Here is an 18,829-nt window from a genome sequence, read left to right on the forward strand (position 1 = left end):
CCTCCTCTGGTGGGGCGATTGAGGGTGAAAGTTGAATATTCCGGTGGAAAAGCAAGATTAATTACTGCTGCATCTTCCTCCCGCAGCCAAGTTTCGGTGATGACGAGAATGTCAGGGGACTCATCATGTAAAAGATCGAAAACATTTTGATAATGGGAGACCAATGACCTGACATTTAGGCTAAGAATCCGAAGCACGTTCGGCACAGTGGCCCCCGTACTCGGGCCCTTAACGGCATCGACCGTCTGACGAATGGTAGTCGGAGAGGGCACAGCGAAACCTTTGCAGGTACAGCAAAACGGACCACGTAAAGGGTGGATGACCTGGGTACATTTAGTTATGGTCGTACCAATAGACCGAAGACTTTCACTCGAGTATCTAATCATCCTAACCCCACTGCCTGCCACTAACAGTGCACTCACCTACTATGCTCCGTACGCCCTGCACGTCCCTAGCGCGGACGAGCGCAGACGGGCAGGACTCTGGCACGACTCCGGCTAAGCGACGGCGTCCCCCTGCGCGGTACCGCTGCGCGGGAGGGAGAGGCTTTAAATAGGCGTCCTGCGAGGGAAACCCGAGCAATGCCTTGATGTCCATTCATGGACAAGTATGTCCATCCATGGACAAGTATGTCCGCCCTATTCCTTCCTGTGTGCTGCCTGTCACCACTGTGATGTGTGAAAACCGCCGTACTGCAGCTAAGAGGGCCTGTGTACGTTCCCATATCACTATGGGAGTGCTGCCGTATGTGTACCCATCGTGATGGCGAGCGTACAGGCATGTGTACGGTCCGTACCACTACGAGTACGCATACGCAAGAACACCCATAGTGGTACGGGCCGTACACACGCCTGTACTCTCCCTATCACTATGGGTGTCCTCGCGTATGCGTACATGTAGTTGTACGGGCCGTACACATGCCTGTACTCTCCCTATCACTATGGGTGTCCTCGCGTATGCGTACACGTAGTTGTACGGGCCGTACACATGCCTGTACTCTCCCTATCACTATGGGTGTCCTCGCGTATGCGTACACGTAGTTGTACGGGCCGTACACACGCCTGTACTCTCCCTATCACTATGGGTGTCCTCGCGTATGCGTACACGTAGTGATAGTGAGCGTACAGGCGTGTGTACGGCCCGTACCACTACGAGTACGCATACGCGAGGACACCCATAGTGATAGGGAGAGTACAGGCGTGTGTACGGCCCGTACAACTACGTGTACGCATACGCGAGGACACCCATAGTGATAGTGAACGTAGGTACGCGTGTACGGGCCGTTGCTATGCATTTGGGGTGCCCTAGGGCCCCGGAACACACCGTACCTATGTGTGAAGCTCCAAATTACATAGGGGACACATGAGGGACAAGTATTAAAGCCTACATGCATGCTGGTTGTCATGGAGACCAAGTTCAAATTTTGATTTTGTTCAGGAAGGTGCACAGCAGAAGTCAGTTGGAATGAATCTACTTTGTTGCAATGTGTTTGTGGGGCTGACATCATGCAGGAGAAAAAAACAGATTGAGAACCCACAGACTGCTAGGTTTGAAGGGATTGGAGGAAACATAGGATGCATATGCGAGTGACCAATCACTCTGTACTCCTGTGCATGAGATGGGCCAGCAAGGCAGATATAAGGCAGCCAGGTCCCATGAGGGAGCACTTGCATGCACATCTCTGTATTCCACGACCCAGCTGCTGCTACTGATTCCCTGGAACCATGTCAAGGGCTGTGGAGAGGTCACAGCCATTCACCCTGGAGGAGAACATGGCTTTGGTGGATGTGATCCTCCCACGGTACCCCATGCTGTATGGGCGACCAGGTTATCAGGTGAGTTCAGTGTCCACTGGCACAGACTGTGTCCCTTTTTTGTGACTGTGACTTCTGCCATTGTGTCCAGGTGTGACACACATGCTATGTACTGTAGGGGGGGTCCCAGGGGGGGGAATGCCTGATGTCTCCCAGCAGTGCCCTGAGACAGGAGGGGTGTGTGCAGAGTCCTCCCAGCAGTGCCCAGAGACAGGAGGGGTGGGTGCCTAACACTCCCAGCAGTGCCCAGAGACAGGAGGGGTGGGGGCCTATCACTCCCAGCAGTGCCCTGAGACAGGAGGGGTGGGTGCCTAACACTCCCAGCAGTGCCCTGAGACAGGAGGGGTGGGTGCAGAGTCCTCCCAGCAGTGCCCAGAGACAGGAGGGGTGGGTGCCTAACACTCCCAGCAGTGCCCAGAGACAGGAGGGGTGGGTGCCTAACACTCCCAGCAGTGCCCTGAGACAGGAGGGGTGGGTGCAGAGTCCTCCCAGCATTGCCCAGAGACAGGAGGGGTGGGTGCCTATCACTCCCAGCAGTGCCCAGAGACAGGAGGGGTGGGGGCCTATCACTCCCAGCAGTGCCCTGAGACAGGAGGGGTGGGTGCCTAACACTCCCAGCAGTGCCCAGAGACAGGAGGGATGGGTGCCTAACACTCCCAGCAGTGCCCAGAGACAGGAGGGGTGGGGGCCTATCACTCCCAGCAGTGCCCTGAGACAGGAGGGGTGGGTGCCTAACACTCCCAGCAGTGCCCAGAGACAGGAGGGGTGGGTGCCTAACACTCCCAGCAGTGCCCAGAGACAGGAGGGGTGGGGGCCTATCACTCCCAGCAGTGCCCTGAGACAGGAGGGGTGGGTGCCTAACACTCCCAGCAGTGCCCAGAGACAGGAGGGGTGGGTGTGATGCACAGTGTGAGCCTGGATTATTGCTTGTGTAGTTGCCCTCATTCCACCTGTGTCCTTTAAATGGCACGTACTGCTTTTGGCCTTCCCCCAGAGGACCATGTCCCTATGACAAAGGTGCAATGCGTTGGATGCATACTATGCCTTGTTGGAAACAGCAAATGTGTTATAATCTGTGTCCCTGTGACATGTGCCAGGTGTATTGAGGTAGTGTCACTTGTCCATCCTCACAGGTAGACGCCTCTGCCAGGGAGAAGATATGGCTGGACGCCGTCAGCGCCGTGAGGAGTGCGGAAGGTCGGAAGCGGCGCCTGCCCCAGGTGAGGAAACGCTGGCAGGATATCCGGTGCTGGACGCGGAGGATCGCATGGGTCCTGCTGGGGGACTCACCTGAGAGCCATAAGAACCGCGGGCGCCGCCGTCTCTCCCACATCCAGAAACGTGTGCTGGCGGTGGTCTTTCCTGACTTGGACAGGCGCCTACAGGAGATGCGCTGTAAGGAAACAATAGCTCATGCGGATTGATACTGAACAATATGGTATGTAATCTAAAATAATGATCAAAAAAGAAAAGGGGATTACGAAAGATGTCAGAAGAAAAGGCAAAGCCATACACGTTAGGTCTTTTTTGTGAAGAATGTTCTTCGTTTATATTACTAGAATATTTACACAGGAAGTGGACATGAATTCACAATACAAATTGACATTAAACAAACAAATTACAAATTACAAATTAGTGTCCCAATGAAAAAAACCTAAACAGACAAATAACATAAAATGCGACATACAAACAAGGTTTCCATTTCTCTTTACAAAGGCAATCACAAACAATTAATAATTCAAATTAGCAACACTTAATTATTATAGGTGTTGATTTAGTGATTTGCCTATCGCGTCAACGGCGTTTCGACCCTATTCCAAGTTAAAGGGTCTCGTCAGGACTGTCTAATATAGGGACACCTTATCGTCCAGGACAGGTCTAGCGTGTAAGTGTACAGTGACACCGTGCTCAAAGTGAAAGGATAAAATACTCACAGGTACCCAGCCGGGTGCCCTGTGAGAGAAGACTCACACGGAGGCAGTAGCCCACTGTTATTCAATATGCTTTTGGTTTTAGCGCGATGTAAGGGTCCTTCAATATACCACACCTACGGAAGCTCCAGACTGCTGTGTAGCTGTCGCCTCGTATTAAAGAGTCCGGTCAACTCTTGACCGGACTCTGTGAGTATTTTATCCTTTCACTTTGAGCACGGTGTCACTGTACACTTACACGCTAGACCTGTCCTGGACGATAAGGTGTCCCTATATTAGACAGTCCTGACGAGACCCTTTAACTTGGAATAGGGTCGAAATGCCGTTGACGCGATAGGCAAATCACTAAATCAACACCTATAATAATTAAGTGTTGCTAATTTGAATTATTAATTGTTTGTGATTGCCTTTGTAAAGAGAAATGGAAACCTTGTTTGTATGTCGCATTTTATGTTATTTGTCTGTTTAGGTTTTTTTCATTGGGACACTAATTTGTAATTTGTAATTTGTTTGTTTAATGTCAATTTGTATTGTGAATTCATGTCCACTTCCTGTGTAAATATTCTAGTAATATAAACGAAGAACATTCTTCACAAAAAAGACCTAACGTGTATGGCTTTGCCTTTTCTTCTGACATCTTTCGTAATCCCCTTTTCTTTTTTGATCATTATTTTAGATTACATACCATATTGTTAAGTATTAATCCGCATGAGCTATTGTTTCCTTACAGCACATAATACCCAGGCTCCTTGTGGGTAGGGTTTCCTTGTTTCCCAATCAAGTGCCTACAGGAGATGCAGCAGCCGGAAGGGGGTAGGTACATGTGTGTGTTTGTTGTGTTTCACCAGCATTTGTAAGTGCACTGTTCCATGGATACACTTCCAGGGTTTATGGTGCTGTGCAGATCCTGTTACCCACAGTGTTGCAGGCCTCTCCTGCCTCCCTTCCCCACCTTGCAATGTGTTCACTGGTCTCTGTGTAGTCACTCCATCACAAAGTTATGTAGCCTGACACATTCTCCAAGTGTACAATGCCTGCAGCATCATGTGTGGGGGATGGTGTGTAACAGGTTTAGTGACCTTGCCTGTGCCCTGTCCAGTTCTGGACTTGTGGGTTCCATGTAAGTTGGCACTAATGCTGATTGCAGACATGGGAGTTAATCTCTTGAGTGCAAGGCCTTCCAGCAGGCATGTCCCATGTGGTGGCCTGTGACATGATGTGCATGAGTGTGCGTTACGCATAGTGCAGGGATGTTAGCGTGTGTTGCAGTCATTTCCATTCAGGAGCTTGGAGTTGTGTGGCCACTACTGTCCCCAGGGGCATCTTTTCCTAGGTATCATGTGTGTAATCCGAGAATGTCGACAATCTCTGTGTCTACAGCATAGGTTGTGCTCTGTGCCATTGTCCCCTGGCACCATGTTTATTGACGTGAGATGTATTACAAGTGTCCACTGTCCAGCCTGACCTGATTTTCCAAGTACATACTCACGGTGGCCATTGCCTGTGTGTCTTGTAGCAATCATCTGATGATGCCCATTAGTACATGATTATTTGGACAGGCGCACCTTGGGTATTTGGTGTGCAATCTTGAATTATTGCATCCCATGTGTATTTCACCCAGACTAAGAGATGTAAGTGCTTCCTGTGTCTCCACAGATTTGTCTCATGTAGGGGGTGGGTGGTGCGGCCATGGCCTACATGTCAAGACCTGTAATCTCCTTGCTCGGACTGGCCAGTGTGTGATCTTTGTCTGGACATACACTCAAGGTGCAGCGTGCCAGTCAGGGTGGGCATGTTATCAGTATTACCTATGCTGCATGTGCCTCTAGTTCCTGGATATGGTCCCTGCTCATCCCAATTTCCTGCCACGCTGTGTGGTGCAGATGCAGTGCTGTATTGTCCCCAGGGCCTTGCTCCTCAGTCAAAATTCCATGTCATCTCATTTGCTATTGTGTCATGCTCTCCATAGTTTTTCCATGGCATGGTGGGTCACACAACTGTGTCTTGCAGGGCCTACATACGTACCTTGTTTTGTAGTTGTAACTCATCCTTTGTTTCAGGCTATGCACTGTAACCTAAGTAGATTTGACTCATGTGACATATGTATACAGGTGTATGATTAATTTCTGTCTCTTCACCCTGCCCACAGCATCGTCAGGGGACACGGAGGGAGACATGGACACAGACGGCGCAGAGGGACCGAGCACCAGTGCCAGCGGTGACATCGGGGCTGGCACTTCGAGTGGGACTGAGGCGGAGGAGAGTGAACCCGGGGACCTGTCGACTGGCACAACAGAGTATGAAGCTGACAGGTCCGAGGATGATCTCTCCGAGTGGGCGGTGGCTGCACCACCATCTGACAGCAGCCCTACATCTGGCACCGCCCCCTCCATTGGCATCAGCCGCCTCCCACGTGCTCGTGTCCCTTCCCAACGTGCCCGGTCACCACATGTCTCCTTCCTGCCAGGCACCGCACCCCCTGCCCCTGTCTCCACTGCTGCCGCCAATGCTGAGTCTGTGGACATCCAGCGGCAGTTGCAGAGTGGTCAGACTGCGATCCTTAATGTCCTCCATGGCCCCAGCCAGGTCATCAACAACATGGAGGCATAGTTGGAGGGCATTCATTCATCGCAGGCTGACCAATGCAACTTGCTGAGGTCCATAGACTCCACACTGACTGCAGCAGTGGGTCTCCTGCAGCGCTACGTCCCACCCCCTACCCCTGCTCCTTCCACACGTCCCACTCCCATGCCTGTCCCACATACACCCAGACGTAAGCATGCACCCACCACAACAGACACAGGCACCACACCAGCAGGGAAGGTCCGCCGCACACCTCCTGACACGCACACACAGGGTGAAGTAGGCACACCCACTGGGTCGGGGGGCAAACGTGTGACACGCAGCCAGAGTGGGAGTCCGCATTCCACCCAATCCACTCCCTCCAAATCCCCTCCCCTCAGCTCTCCTGGCCACATCTCCCCCAAAGACTCCTTCATGGCCGCTCTGTCCCTGAGCCCCACAGCGACACCACCCCGCAAGCGGTCTAGGAGGTCCACGGTCAGGGTGCTTGAGTCCCCCCCCCTGTCCACACCCTCCCCCAGTGGCGCTGCGACCCATCCCTCTGACCCCCCCCCTCCTTGGGGCCTGTGGTTCCTTCGGGTGCAGGGGAGTCCCTGGAGGACCTTGCCGAGGTGTGCAGCGCGCTCCTAGAATCCACCTTTGGCCCTGCCCCACCCCCTGTGGTGGAGTCCTCCATCCCTGCACCCACGTTGCCTACCCTTCGCCCTCCTGTCCCTGCGGTGCCTGTTCCTTCCCCCCAACATGATGTCCTGACCCCTGTGGAAGACAACGGCTTGTAACTGTGCAGGCAAGCTAGGGGACATGCATCCCACTGTGTCCCCCATCCAGCTGGGACTCCTGGACTGCCCTATGGGCTTTGTTAATATTGGACTTACTTCATACTGTTTTTTGCTCATGCTGAATAAAGCTATTTATTTTTTGCCCTTGGAACACTCCTGCTTTGCTGGCATTGCTGTTGGTGGGGCTGCTACATGGTTGTGGGTGTTGGTCATGTGTTGGGTGTGTGGGAAATGTAGTAGTGTGCTGCTCATAGGGGGGACCCTGGGATCTGTGTGCCATCACACGGTGTTAGCTACCTTTCTCCATTCATGTAAGCAGTTGCTGCATGTTGCAATTGTCCCAAGGTGTATTCCTTCCTCTGTGTACCCTGACTTCTTCCCTGCAGGGTGTCCCCTGACTTTAGCGCAGAGCTGTGTGTCCATTAGCTGGGTGTGTGACGTAGTCCTTCATCTTTGCACATGCATGCTGAGCCATTTTCCACCTGCATCATTCGTGGCATCCTTGTTAGTCATTGTACTTGTGTATGTGGCCTATTGACATGACTTCATGTGGACATGTTTTCTTTTTGGCCCTATGCATGCGTATACTCCCAGCCTCGCACACATGTGGTACATGTACTGCAGGGTCTTTGTGCACCTGACTGACATTTGTGGGCATGGTATCTGTGGCTACTCCACCCTTTGCGTTCCATGGGCACTGCTGGGAGTGATGGGCACCCACCCCTCCTGTCTCTGGGCACTGCTGGGAGGACTCTGCACACACCCCTCCTGTCTCTGGGCACTGCTGGGAGGACTCTGCACACACCCCTCCTGTCTCAGGGCACTGCTGGGAGTGATAGGCACCCACCCCTCCTGTCTCAGGGCACTGCTGGGAGTGATAGGCACCCACCCCTCCTGTCTCTGGGCACTGCTGGGAGGACTCTGCACACACCCCTCCTATCTCTGGGCACTGCTGGGAGGACTCTGCACACACCCCTCCTGTCTCTGGGCACTGCTGGGAGTGATAGGCACCCACCCCTCCTGTGTCTGGGCACTGCTGGGAGGACTCTGCACACACCCCTCCTGTCTCAGGGCACTGCTGGGAGTGATAGGCCCCCACCCCTCCTGTCTCTGGGCACTGCTGGGAGTGTTGGGCACCCACCCCTCCTGTGTCTGGGCACTGCTGGGAGGACTCTGCACACACCCCTCTTGTCTCTGGGCACTGCTGGGAGTGATAGGCACCCACCCCTCCTGTGTCTGGGCACTGCTGGGAGGACTCTGCACACACCCCTCCTGTCTCAGAGCACTGCTGGGAGTGATAGGCCCCCACCCCTCCTGTCTCTGGGCACTGCTGGGAGTGTTAGGCACCCACCCCTCCTGTCTCAGGGCACTGCTGGGAGGACTCTGCACCCACCCCTCCTGTCTCAGGGCACTGCTGGGAGTGATAGGCCCCCATCCCTCCTGTCTCTGGGCACTGCTGGGTGTGATAGGCACCCACCCCTCCTGTGTCTGGGCACTGCTGGGAGTGATAGGCCCCCACCCCTCCTGTCTCTGGGCACTGCTGGGAGGACTCTGCACACACCCCTCCTAGGCTATTTCACAATATGTACGCTCATGACATACACGGATGTGGGTACGCTCCATGCATTCGAGGTGGGGGTATGTGTCGTACTTACACTGTTGGGGTGGGGGTATGCTCCATACGTACGCGGGTGGGGGTACGGGTCGTACTTACACTGTTGGGGTGGGGGTACGCTCCATACGTACACGGGTGAGGGTACGGGTCGTACTTACACTGTTGGGGTGGGTGTACGCTCCATGCATTCGAGGTGAGGGTACGGGTCGTACTTACACTGTTGGGGTGGGGGTACGCTCCATACGTACGCGGGTGGGGGTACGTGTCGTACTTACACTGTTGGGGTGGGGGTACGCTCCATACGTACGTGGGTGGGGGTACGGGTCGTACTTACACTGTTGGGGTGGGGGTACGCTCCATATGTACGCGGGTGGGGTTCGGGTCGTACTTACACTGTTGGGGTGGGGGTACGCTCCATGCATTCGAGGTGAGGGTATGGGTCGTACTTACACTGTTGAGGTGGGGGTACGCTCCATACGTACGCGGGTGGGGGTACGGGTCGTACTTACACTGTTGGGGTGGGGGTACGCTCCATACGTACGCGGGTGGGGGTACGGGTCGTACTTACACTGTTGGGGTGGGGGTACGCTCCATACGTACACGGGTGGGGGTACGGGTCGTACTTACACTGTTGGGGTGGGGGTACGCTCCATGCATTCGAGGTGAGGGTACGGGTCGTACTTACACTGTTGGGGTGGGGGTACGCTCCATGCATATGGGGTGGGGGTACGGTCCGTACATATCCGTCCCCACGCTATGTGATGCTTGTGCGGCCCGTACCCAGGCCTTTGCTACGTGGGTACGAGCCGTCCCGCCATTGTTGGGGTGACGTGGGTGTGGGCGTGGTACGACTCGTACCCACGCTCTTCAGGCGTGGGTACGGGACGTACCTGTCTGGTTGTGTTGCCGGTTCGTGTCGTGAAGGACTTCCGTTGTGGCGGTCGCTGGCTTAGCTGGACACGCCCCCACCCCCTCGTAGTGACCAGGGCCTGGGATTCAGGTATGTCCAGGGCATGTGTGCTGTGTGACTTTGGTGGGGGGTTTGTGGCCTGCCCTGGTCCTGCCACCCCCCCCCCACTTCCCCCCTCCCTTAGTTGTTCTGACCTTCTGCGGCGTCTGCGTCCGAACCTGTAGAGGAGGTCGACTGCTATGAGGGCCGGGATGACACGTAGATTCGGGTCCATGTCTGTCCGTCGCGTACGGGTACTCCTTGTTCGCGTCGTCCTGTCTGTCCGTCGCGTACTGGTCCTCCTTGTTCGCGTCGTCCTGTCTGTCCGTCGCGTACTGGTAGTCCTTGTTCGCATCGTCCTGATTTCCCGGCAGTTTTTGGCAGCCGGAAAATATTCACCGTGCGGGATGACGTCGGTGCGAATCGTAATTCCTGGTTCGTGAATGGCAGGCTGCGAGCGTCCCGACGTCAGGTCGGCGCTTTCCCGGATCGCATTTGTAGGTTTATTTTGTTCGGTCGGGCTTTTTTACGATTCGTACGGAAATGGTGTTCCCGTGCGAATCGTAATTCCATGTTTGTATATTGTTACGACCGGGTACACGTCGGACGGAGAATATGCTCCGTCCGACGGTTCGTACCCGGTTTTTACAGGATCGTGATCGGCCCCTTAGTGAAATTACAACAATGTGACACTTGGATGATGGATGGAACTTTTAAAGTTTGTCCAAAACCATTCTACCAGCTGTACACAGTGCATGGATTGTACCAACATTCTAACATTCCATTCATCTATGCCCTCTTACCAAATACACAGCAAACAACATACATAGAAATGTTAACCAAAATTAAAGAAGAAACCAATAATTATTTCCCACAAAAAATAATTATTGATTTCGAATTAGCCATGATCAATTCAATACTAAAAAATTATCCACACACAGCAATCCAAGGTTGCTATTATCATTTTAACCAGAGTCTATGGAGACATCTGCAAAAGTCCACCCTAAGTGTACAATACGCTACAGATAGTACTTTTGCCTACCAGGTTAAAAAACTAATAGCACTAGCATACGTACCTGTAACAGATGTAGCAGAACACTATAATATTCTAATAGAAAGTCCGTATTACAAAAAGAACGAAGACAAATTAAGCCAACTCCTAGACTACTTTGCGGACACCTGGGTGGGAAGATTACATCGATCAGGACATAGAAGACAACCAAAGTTCCACATTCCTTGGTGGAATGTATACCTGAGTCCCTAAAATAAACAATCCAAAACAAACAATAGAGTTGAAGGATGGCATAATGCCTTCCAAGCAACTACAAGCAGAGTGAAACCTACCCTACAAAAACTCCTGGAATCTCTACAAAAAGAACAAAGCTACCAACAATTACGGATGCAACAATCTGTTACTCAAATAGGTCCTAAATTAACTAAACAAACCAAACAAATGTTTGATCTACTACAAAGTCAAGTAAACCTATACCCATCAACAAGTGGCCTAGACTACCTATCACTAATAGCCAAAAGCATTTTATAATGAACATACCCACAGCTAATAAATGAAATTGGTCAATACAATAAACAATTGCAATCATATATTAATACTATATTTTCCTAAATAATATATAATTGTCAGATACATTTCTTTTTCATATAGGAAATATATATGTACAATTAAATATTATTTCTCTAAATATAATATATATAACAATAAACTATAATAACATTTCCCACCCAAATTATAAAAAAATATAACTTACCATTGATGTAGCCATAGAAGATGAATTCCACTAAGTAAGACTCCTTCCATTTGTATGTCAATCCATAGTAATAATAAAAATTTAGGCCCACCAAAAATGGAAAAAATCAACACATCCAATGTAAATCCATCCTCGACAAATCCAAAAACGTGAAACCCTCAAAAACCCGAAAAATAGGTCAAAATAGTAACAAACGCTCCTGGAAATCCCGGGGAAAAAAAGTGTGATAACTTTATTAGTTTCATTAACTAAAACACACTTTTGTTAAAAAAAAAATAACGTCTCTCTTTCCATCATAATATCCAAACCCTAAAAAACCCGAAAAGATGTGAAAAATCAAAATAAACGCTCCATGAAATCCCGTAAAAAGTTAAAAAGTGTGTTAACAATATTACCTAAATCAAGTAACACACACTTAAAAAAAAAAAACGCGTCTTGGTCTTCGAGAATACATCGATCAACATTTACCTGAAAAAAGAACAAAACATACCCACCCACACAATCACACCCAAATACATGAATTAAATACAATTACATCATTTCAAAACAACACATATTTAATCACAATATTTACTTCAAAAACTACGTCACAACCAGTAAACAACCACACGTAACTAAAACATTACTAACACCTCCAAAACACCCAAAACATTTTAAATTATCAATCAATACACTATAAACATCCTAACTACCCTAAACATAGGTATTTAATAAAATGTAATACTTAAAAACACCCCTTAACTTGCTCAACGCGACGCAGCTTCCAACCGCGAGCTTCCTCAGTCCAAAATGACCCAAAATAACAGTAAGCGGTTACAAAATAATCCCATTCAAATGAAAATCCCTACTTAAATCAGTGTAAATACATTAAAACAATAAAAAACATCATTATAATCATATATCAATATAACATAAATTTATCTTAATTCATAAAAATGAATTTCTAATAAACAATACCTTTAAAAATTATATTCATAATAATTATAAATACATTATTATTATGATTATAATACAGTAATATTTTTTTCACAACTGTACAAACTTTAATAAAATGTATTTTATTATTTACATTTTTTTTACTAAACTTACATGTTGAATTTTTTTTTTTCATATAATTATAAAATAGAAAAATTAATAATATTAACATTTCCTACAATAATATTATTAATCATCATTAAAAATACATAGCATAAGAATATACTTTTTGTCATGTAGTAACTATGTACAACAACAACATAAACATGACACAATATTCTTCACAAATTAAATATGCAATGATTTATTTTATGTATATATCCAACAAACACATTATTATATCAATACTGTAAGAATATGTTTATTTGCAAACAATGTAAAAAAGTTATAAATGTTATGTATGTTTTTTTGTAATTATCAATACTTCTGTTATAAAATGTGATGATATCAATAAATTGTATTTTCCTTAAAACATTGCAAAAATACATAAATATATGGATATTTGCTGTATCTCTACTAATGTATACTCCATTCTGTAAATAAAAAAAAACAATCATCTCTCTACTTTCTTCAACAAAAATAAAGCTTATATAAAAATATAAAATGTGTCATTGGATTTCATAATTTATTACTATCAAATATATAATTTAGCTAATTTGATTGTTTAAAAATGTAAATAATCACATTTTTTCCAACATTAAATCCAAAAACATACTTCATTAACACAATACATATACATTCTGCACACTAACCCTATACAAATTACTATTCCCATTTCACCTACATTAAAGTCAGGAAAAGTGCTGGACACTAACCCTATATAATTTACTATTCTCACTCCAGTTAACATAAAGTCAAGGAAGATGCTGGACAGTAACCCTATATAATTTACTATTCCCACTCCAGTTAACATAAATTCAGAGAAGGTGCTAGACAATAACCCTATATAATTTACTATTCCCACTCCAGTTAACATAAAGTCAGGAAAGGTGCTGGACACTAACCCTATATAATTTACTATTCCCACTCCAGTTAACATAAAGTCAGGAAAGGTGCTGGACACTAACCCTATATAATTCACTATTCCCACTCCAGTTAACATAAAGTCAGGAAAGGTGCTGGACACTAACGCTATATAATTTACTATTCCCACTCCAGTTAACATAAAGTCAAGGAAGGTGCTGGACAGTAACCCTATATAATTTACTATTCCCACTCCAGTTAACATAAACTCAGGGAATATGCTGGACAGTAACCCTATTTAATTGGCTATTCCCACTCCAGTTAACATAAAGTCAAGGAAGGTGCTGGCCAGTAACCCTATTTAATTGACTATTCCCACTCCAGTTAACATAAAGTCAGGGAAGGTGCTGGACAGTAACCCTATATAATTTACTATTCCCACTCCAGTTAACATACATTCAGAGAAGGTGCTGGACATTAACCCTATATAATTTACTATTCCAACTCCAGTTAACATAAAGTCAATGAAGGTGCTGTACACTAACCCTATATAATTTACTATTCCCACTCCAGTTAACATAAAGTCAGGAAAGGTGCTGGACAGTAACCCTATATAATTTACTATTCCCACTCCAGTTAACATAAAGTCAGGAAAGGTGCAGGACACTAACCCTATATAATTTACTATTCCCACTCCAGTTAACATAAAGTCAGAAAAGATGCTGGACACTAACCCTATATAATTCACTATTCCCACTCCAATTAACATAAAGTCAGGAAAGGTGCTGGACACCAACCCTATATAATTTACTATTCCCACTCCAGTTAACATAAAGTCAAGGAAGGTGCTGGACAGTAACCCTATATAATTTACTATTCCCACTCCAGTTAACATAAACTCAGGGAATATGCTGGACAGTAACCCTATTTAATTGACTATTCCCACTCCAGTTAACTTAAAGTCAGGGAAGGTGCTGGACAGTAACCCTATATAATTTACTATTCCCACTCCAGTTAACATAAATTCAGAGAAGGTGCTGGACAGTAACCCTATATAATTTACTATTCCCACTCCAGTTAAAATAAAGTCAATGAAGGTGCTGGACACTAACCCTATATAATTTACTATTCCCACTCCAGTAAACATAAACTCAGGGAAGGTGCTGGACACTAACCCAATAAAATGTACTATTCCCACTCCAAAAAGATCAAAGTCAGAGAAGGTGCTGGTTGTAACATCACTTAAAATATTAAAAATCTAAATTTATTAACTATAAGATATCATTGAAAAACTATTGAATTTAACAATACTATAGTTACAACAATACCCACCCCTATCCCATATTAACCCTAATTCCATATAAAAAATGTACAATATTTTATCCCTAAAAATTGCAAATATACAATTATTTAATTATAATTGTTATTTTAAATTTTAAATTTCACAATATTTACTAATACATTTAATTGTTTTATGATCTATTTTTAGACTATTATTTTTAAAAATTACTCCCCACCCTTCTCCCCTAATATACCCACATCCCACCCATAAATACAAAATAAAAATGTAAATTAGAATTTCCAATCAAAAGTATATAATTAGGATTTTAAATTAAATTTTCACAAATTTAAATTATTTCCAATTAAATATTTAGTTATTAATCTATAATTTTGTAATAATTATTAAAATACACTCCACACCCTTACACCCTATTAACCCAACTTCCCAACCATGAAACAAAAATATATTTTCGAAATTATTTTGAAATTTTTGTAAAAAAATTGTCAAAATTACATTAAAATGTATACATTTCTAATTCTTTAATATGAATTTTTATAATTTATTATCAGATTTTACAGTAATATTTTTAAAACACTCCCCACCCTTATACACTAATAACCCTACATCCCACCCATAAAACAAAATTAAAATTTCATAATAATTTTAAATTATATAATTTCGAATTTACATTAAAATTTAAAAATTTCGAATTCTTCAATAATAAATATTTTTACATTATTATCTGATTTTACAATAACATTTTTAAAACACTCCCCACCCTTATCCCCTAATAACCCAACATCCCGCTCCTAAAATATAAATATAATTTCTAAATTATTTTCTAAATTATAAATATTTAATTTAGAAATTTCATTACAATTTACAATTCATAATTATTTACTATTTAAATTTTTTTAAATTATTATCTGATTTTACACTAATATTTTTAAAACACTCCCCACCCTTATCCCCTAATAACCCAACATCCCGCTCCTAAAACATATCATACAATAAATCACTTAACACTATTAATTATATTTAAAAAAATCATAAAGTATCTATACATATAATTAAACAATTTACTCATTCAATATACACTGAATAGACATTTTAAACAATATATATATTATATTTCGATATTTCTAACAAAACTAATCAATCGATTACCCCCACCCCAACAGTGTAAGTACGACCCGTACCCTCACCTCGAATGCATGGAGCGTACCCCCACCCCAACAGTGTAAGTACGACCCGTACCCCCACCCGCGTACGTATGGAGCGTACCCCCACCCCAACAGTGTAAGTATCTACAAACGATATTACTACATCGATATTTCATACTTCGATATTTTACTAAACACAAAAAAAAGATATTACTTACCTCGATATTCTACACTTCGATATTAATGTTATATCGATATTTTAACTTCGATATTATAGTTGTTCGATATTAAATTTTCGATATTATGTCTATTTCCCAGTGGACCACGGGCATGTTTAGATTTGTGAGCACATGTGACATTAAGATTTCATATTGATCTCATAGTGGTTGATAAGAGTAAAATAAACTTCTATTGAAGGCTTTGATTTATTTTTTGCAAGTTAGGAAGCGCGCCTGTATGGACACTGCACTCGGTCTACTGCTGGTATTGGAAGTGATTGTTTCAGTCTGCATGTCAGAATTTTCTAATGAAATAGAAGAGAATTTGAGATCTCACTTAAAACTGAGAGTCGGCGGACTTTGCGAAATTGCCTTTCGCAAAATTTCGCGAAATGGCAAAAAATCTCTGCGAACATGCAAACTTTTGCGTGCTCGCGGAGATTTTGGGCTGATTAATGCGTTACTGAATTTGACCTTCAACTCAGGCACCTGCTTTATTTAAGTGCTTCCTGTTGAGGTTTAATTTTTGTGACAGGAGCATCGTGCCAGAAGGAATCCTGCCCTGCATATTTATCCAAGAAGAGGCCACCGTTTTGTGCAATACCTCTACTCAACTGGAGTACTTTCTAATGGCTAATCAGTAAGTGCTATCTTCGGTGGGTAAATGTATAGTGCTTTTCGTACACTACAGCTGCATAAAGGGCCAGAAGAGTTGTCTCCAGCGACCATGTGTGTCTGTAACTTTTGCCACCGCGCCGATGGGTGCAGGGGTCCCTCGAGTGAGCTGTCCATCATAGTGGGGAAGGGGCGGGAAGACGTTGCACACCGCTTGTGTGTGGGCTGGGGTAAAACGGGCGGGGCTTCTATGCAGTTCACATGCCTCTTGTTTATAAAGGGTCAGAGACCGACCAGAGCAGCAGATGAGGAGACAGAACCTCCTGGTGTCAGGAACTACATGGGGATTGCCCTCGAGAAACTCATGGATGCACAGACCTCCATCAAGGATTACAGAAAATTGTTGACGGTAGATATGGGGAGAAAGCACACCTGCCTAGCCTCCACCGTGCTCACGAATCTTTTGTGCTGATTAATGCGTTACTGAATTTGACCATCAACTCGGGCACCTGCTTTATTTATATCTGTAAGTGCTTCCTGTTGTGGTTTAATTTTTGTGACAGGAGCATCGTGCCAGAAGGAATCCTGCCCTGCATATTTATCCAAGAAAATACCACCATTTTGTACAATACCTCTACTCAACTGGAGTACTTTCTACGGGCTAATCAGTAAGTGCTACCTCTGTGGGTAAATGAATAGTCCGTTTCCTACACTACAGCTGCGTAAATGGCCAGAAGAGCTGTCTCCAGCGACCATGTGTGTCTGTAACTTTTGCCACTGCGCCGATGGGCGCCGGGGTCCCTCGAGTGAGCTGTCCATCATAGTAGTCAAAGGGCGGGAAGACGTTGCACCCGCTGGTGTGTGGGCTGGGGCCAACCGGCGGGGCTTCTATGCAGTTCACATGCCTCTTTTTTATGAAGGGTCAGAGACCGACCAGAGCAGCAGATGAGGAGACAGAACCTCCTGGTGTCAGGAACTACACGGGGATTGCGCTCGAGAAACTCATGGATGCACAGACCTCCTTTAAGGATTACAGCAAATTGTTGATGGAAGATATGGGGAGAAAGCACACCTGCCTAGCCTCCACCGGGATCACAAATCTTTTGTGCTGATTAATGCGTTACTGAATTTGACCTTCAACTCGGGCACCTGCTTTATTTAAATCTGTAAGTGCTTCCTGTTGAGGTTTAAAATGACAGGAGCATCATGCCAGAATGAATCCTGCCCTGCATATTTCCATTCCGCCGCGGATCGCGGAAGTTTCAACATTTTTGCGTTCCATGCAGAACGCAAAAATGTCGCAATTTTGCAATTTCCGCGAGCGGAACGGAAATTGTCGCCCACCCTTACTTAAAACAGGACCCTAATTTTTCTTTCTGCAGCACTAACCATAATTTCTATGACAAAATGAACCCCCTCATTTTGTTCCTTTTAAATTAAATGTTTTAAGTGTTACCAGTTTAGTCCAATCAAGATGGCTTCAGGTGTGCCATACTTTTGTCATAAGTAAGGCTATTAGCACTCTTGTTGTTCTTTAGAACAATCTTGGAAGCTGCAGTAGAACACAAAGGAATCAACTGACAGTCTCTGCCCTTGTTGGATGTACATGTTTTACTGATAATGTCAGACTTCATTCTCGCATGACTGAGAAAGATAATAGGAATTTACAGAAAAAAATGTTCTCATTTTAGCTTCTGGAACACCTTCCAAACCTCTTTGGCACAAGAATGAGAAAAGAGTTTTTTCTCAAACATGATTCACGATATCCCAGCAGAAGGTTTATCACAGGGCAAAATCACCCTAGAACACACCACAATTCCTAAAATTAGTATGGTACCATCAACAAATGAATTTTAATGTAACTAAAGTCTGTTATCACCCTTTATAGTTCTACTTTTGGTGACCCTCAAAATCTTCTATTCACTACAATGCATTTCAATGGGGTGCTATCATGTATATTGGTCCCAAGATGGCTTCCAGCAATTCCAGAATGAAGTGCTGACAGCCAATCAGATATCACGATGAGATGTGTCATTAGGCTCCGCCCAGATATCGATATTTATTCTTTTTCTAATTTCTCAGGAACTACTGAACGGATTTACACCATTTAACAAAAAGGTCTCTTTCTCAACCAAGGGCTACCTTTTTGCCAAATTTGGTGTAATTCCGTTAAGCA

Source organism: Triturus cristatus, chromosome 1_2 (assembly GCF_964204655.1).
Source record: "Triturus cristatus chromosome 1_2, aTriCri1.1, whole genome shotgun sequence".
NCBI lineage: Eukaryota > Metazoa > Chordata > Amphibia > Caudata > Salamandridae > Triturus > Triturus cristatus.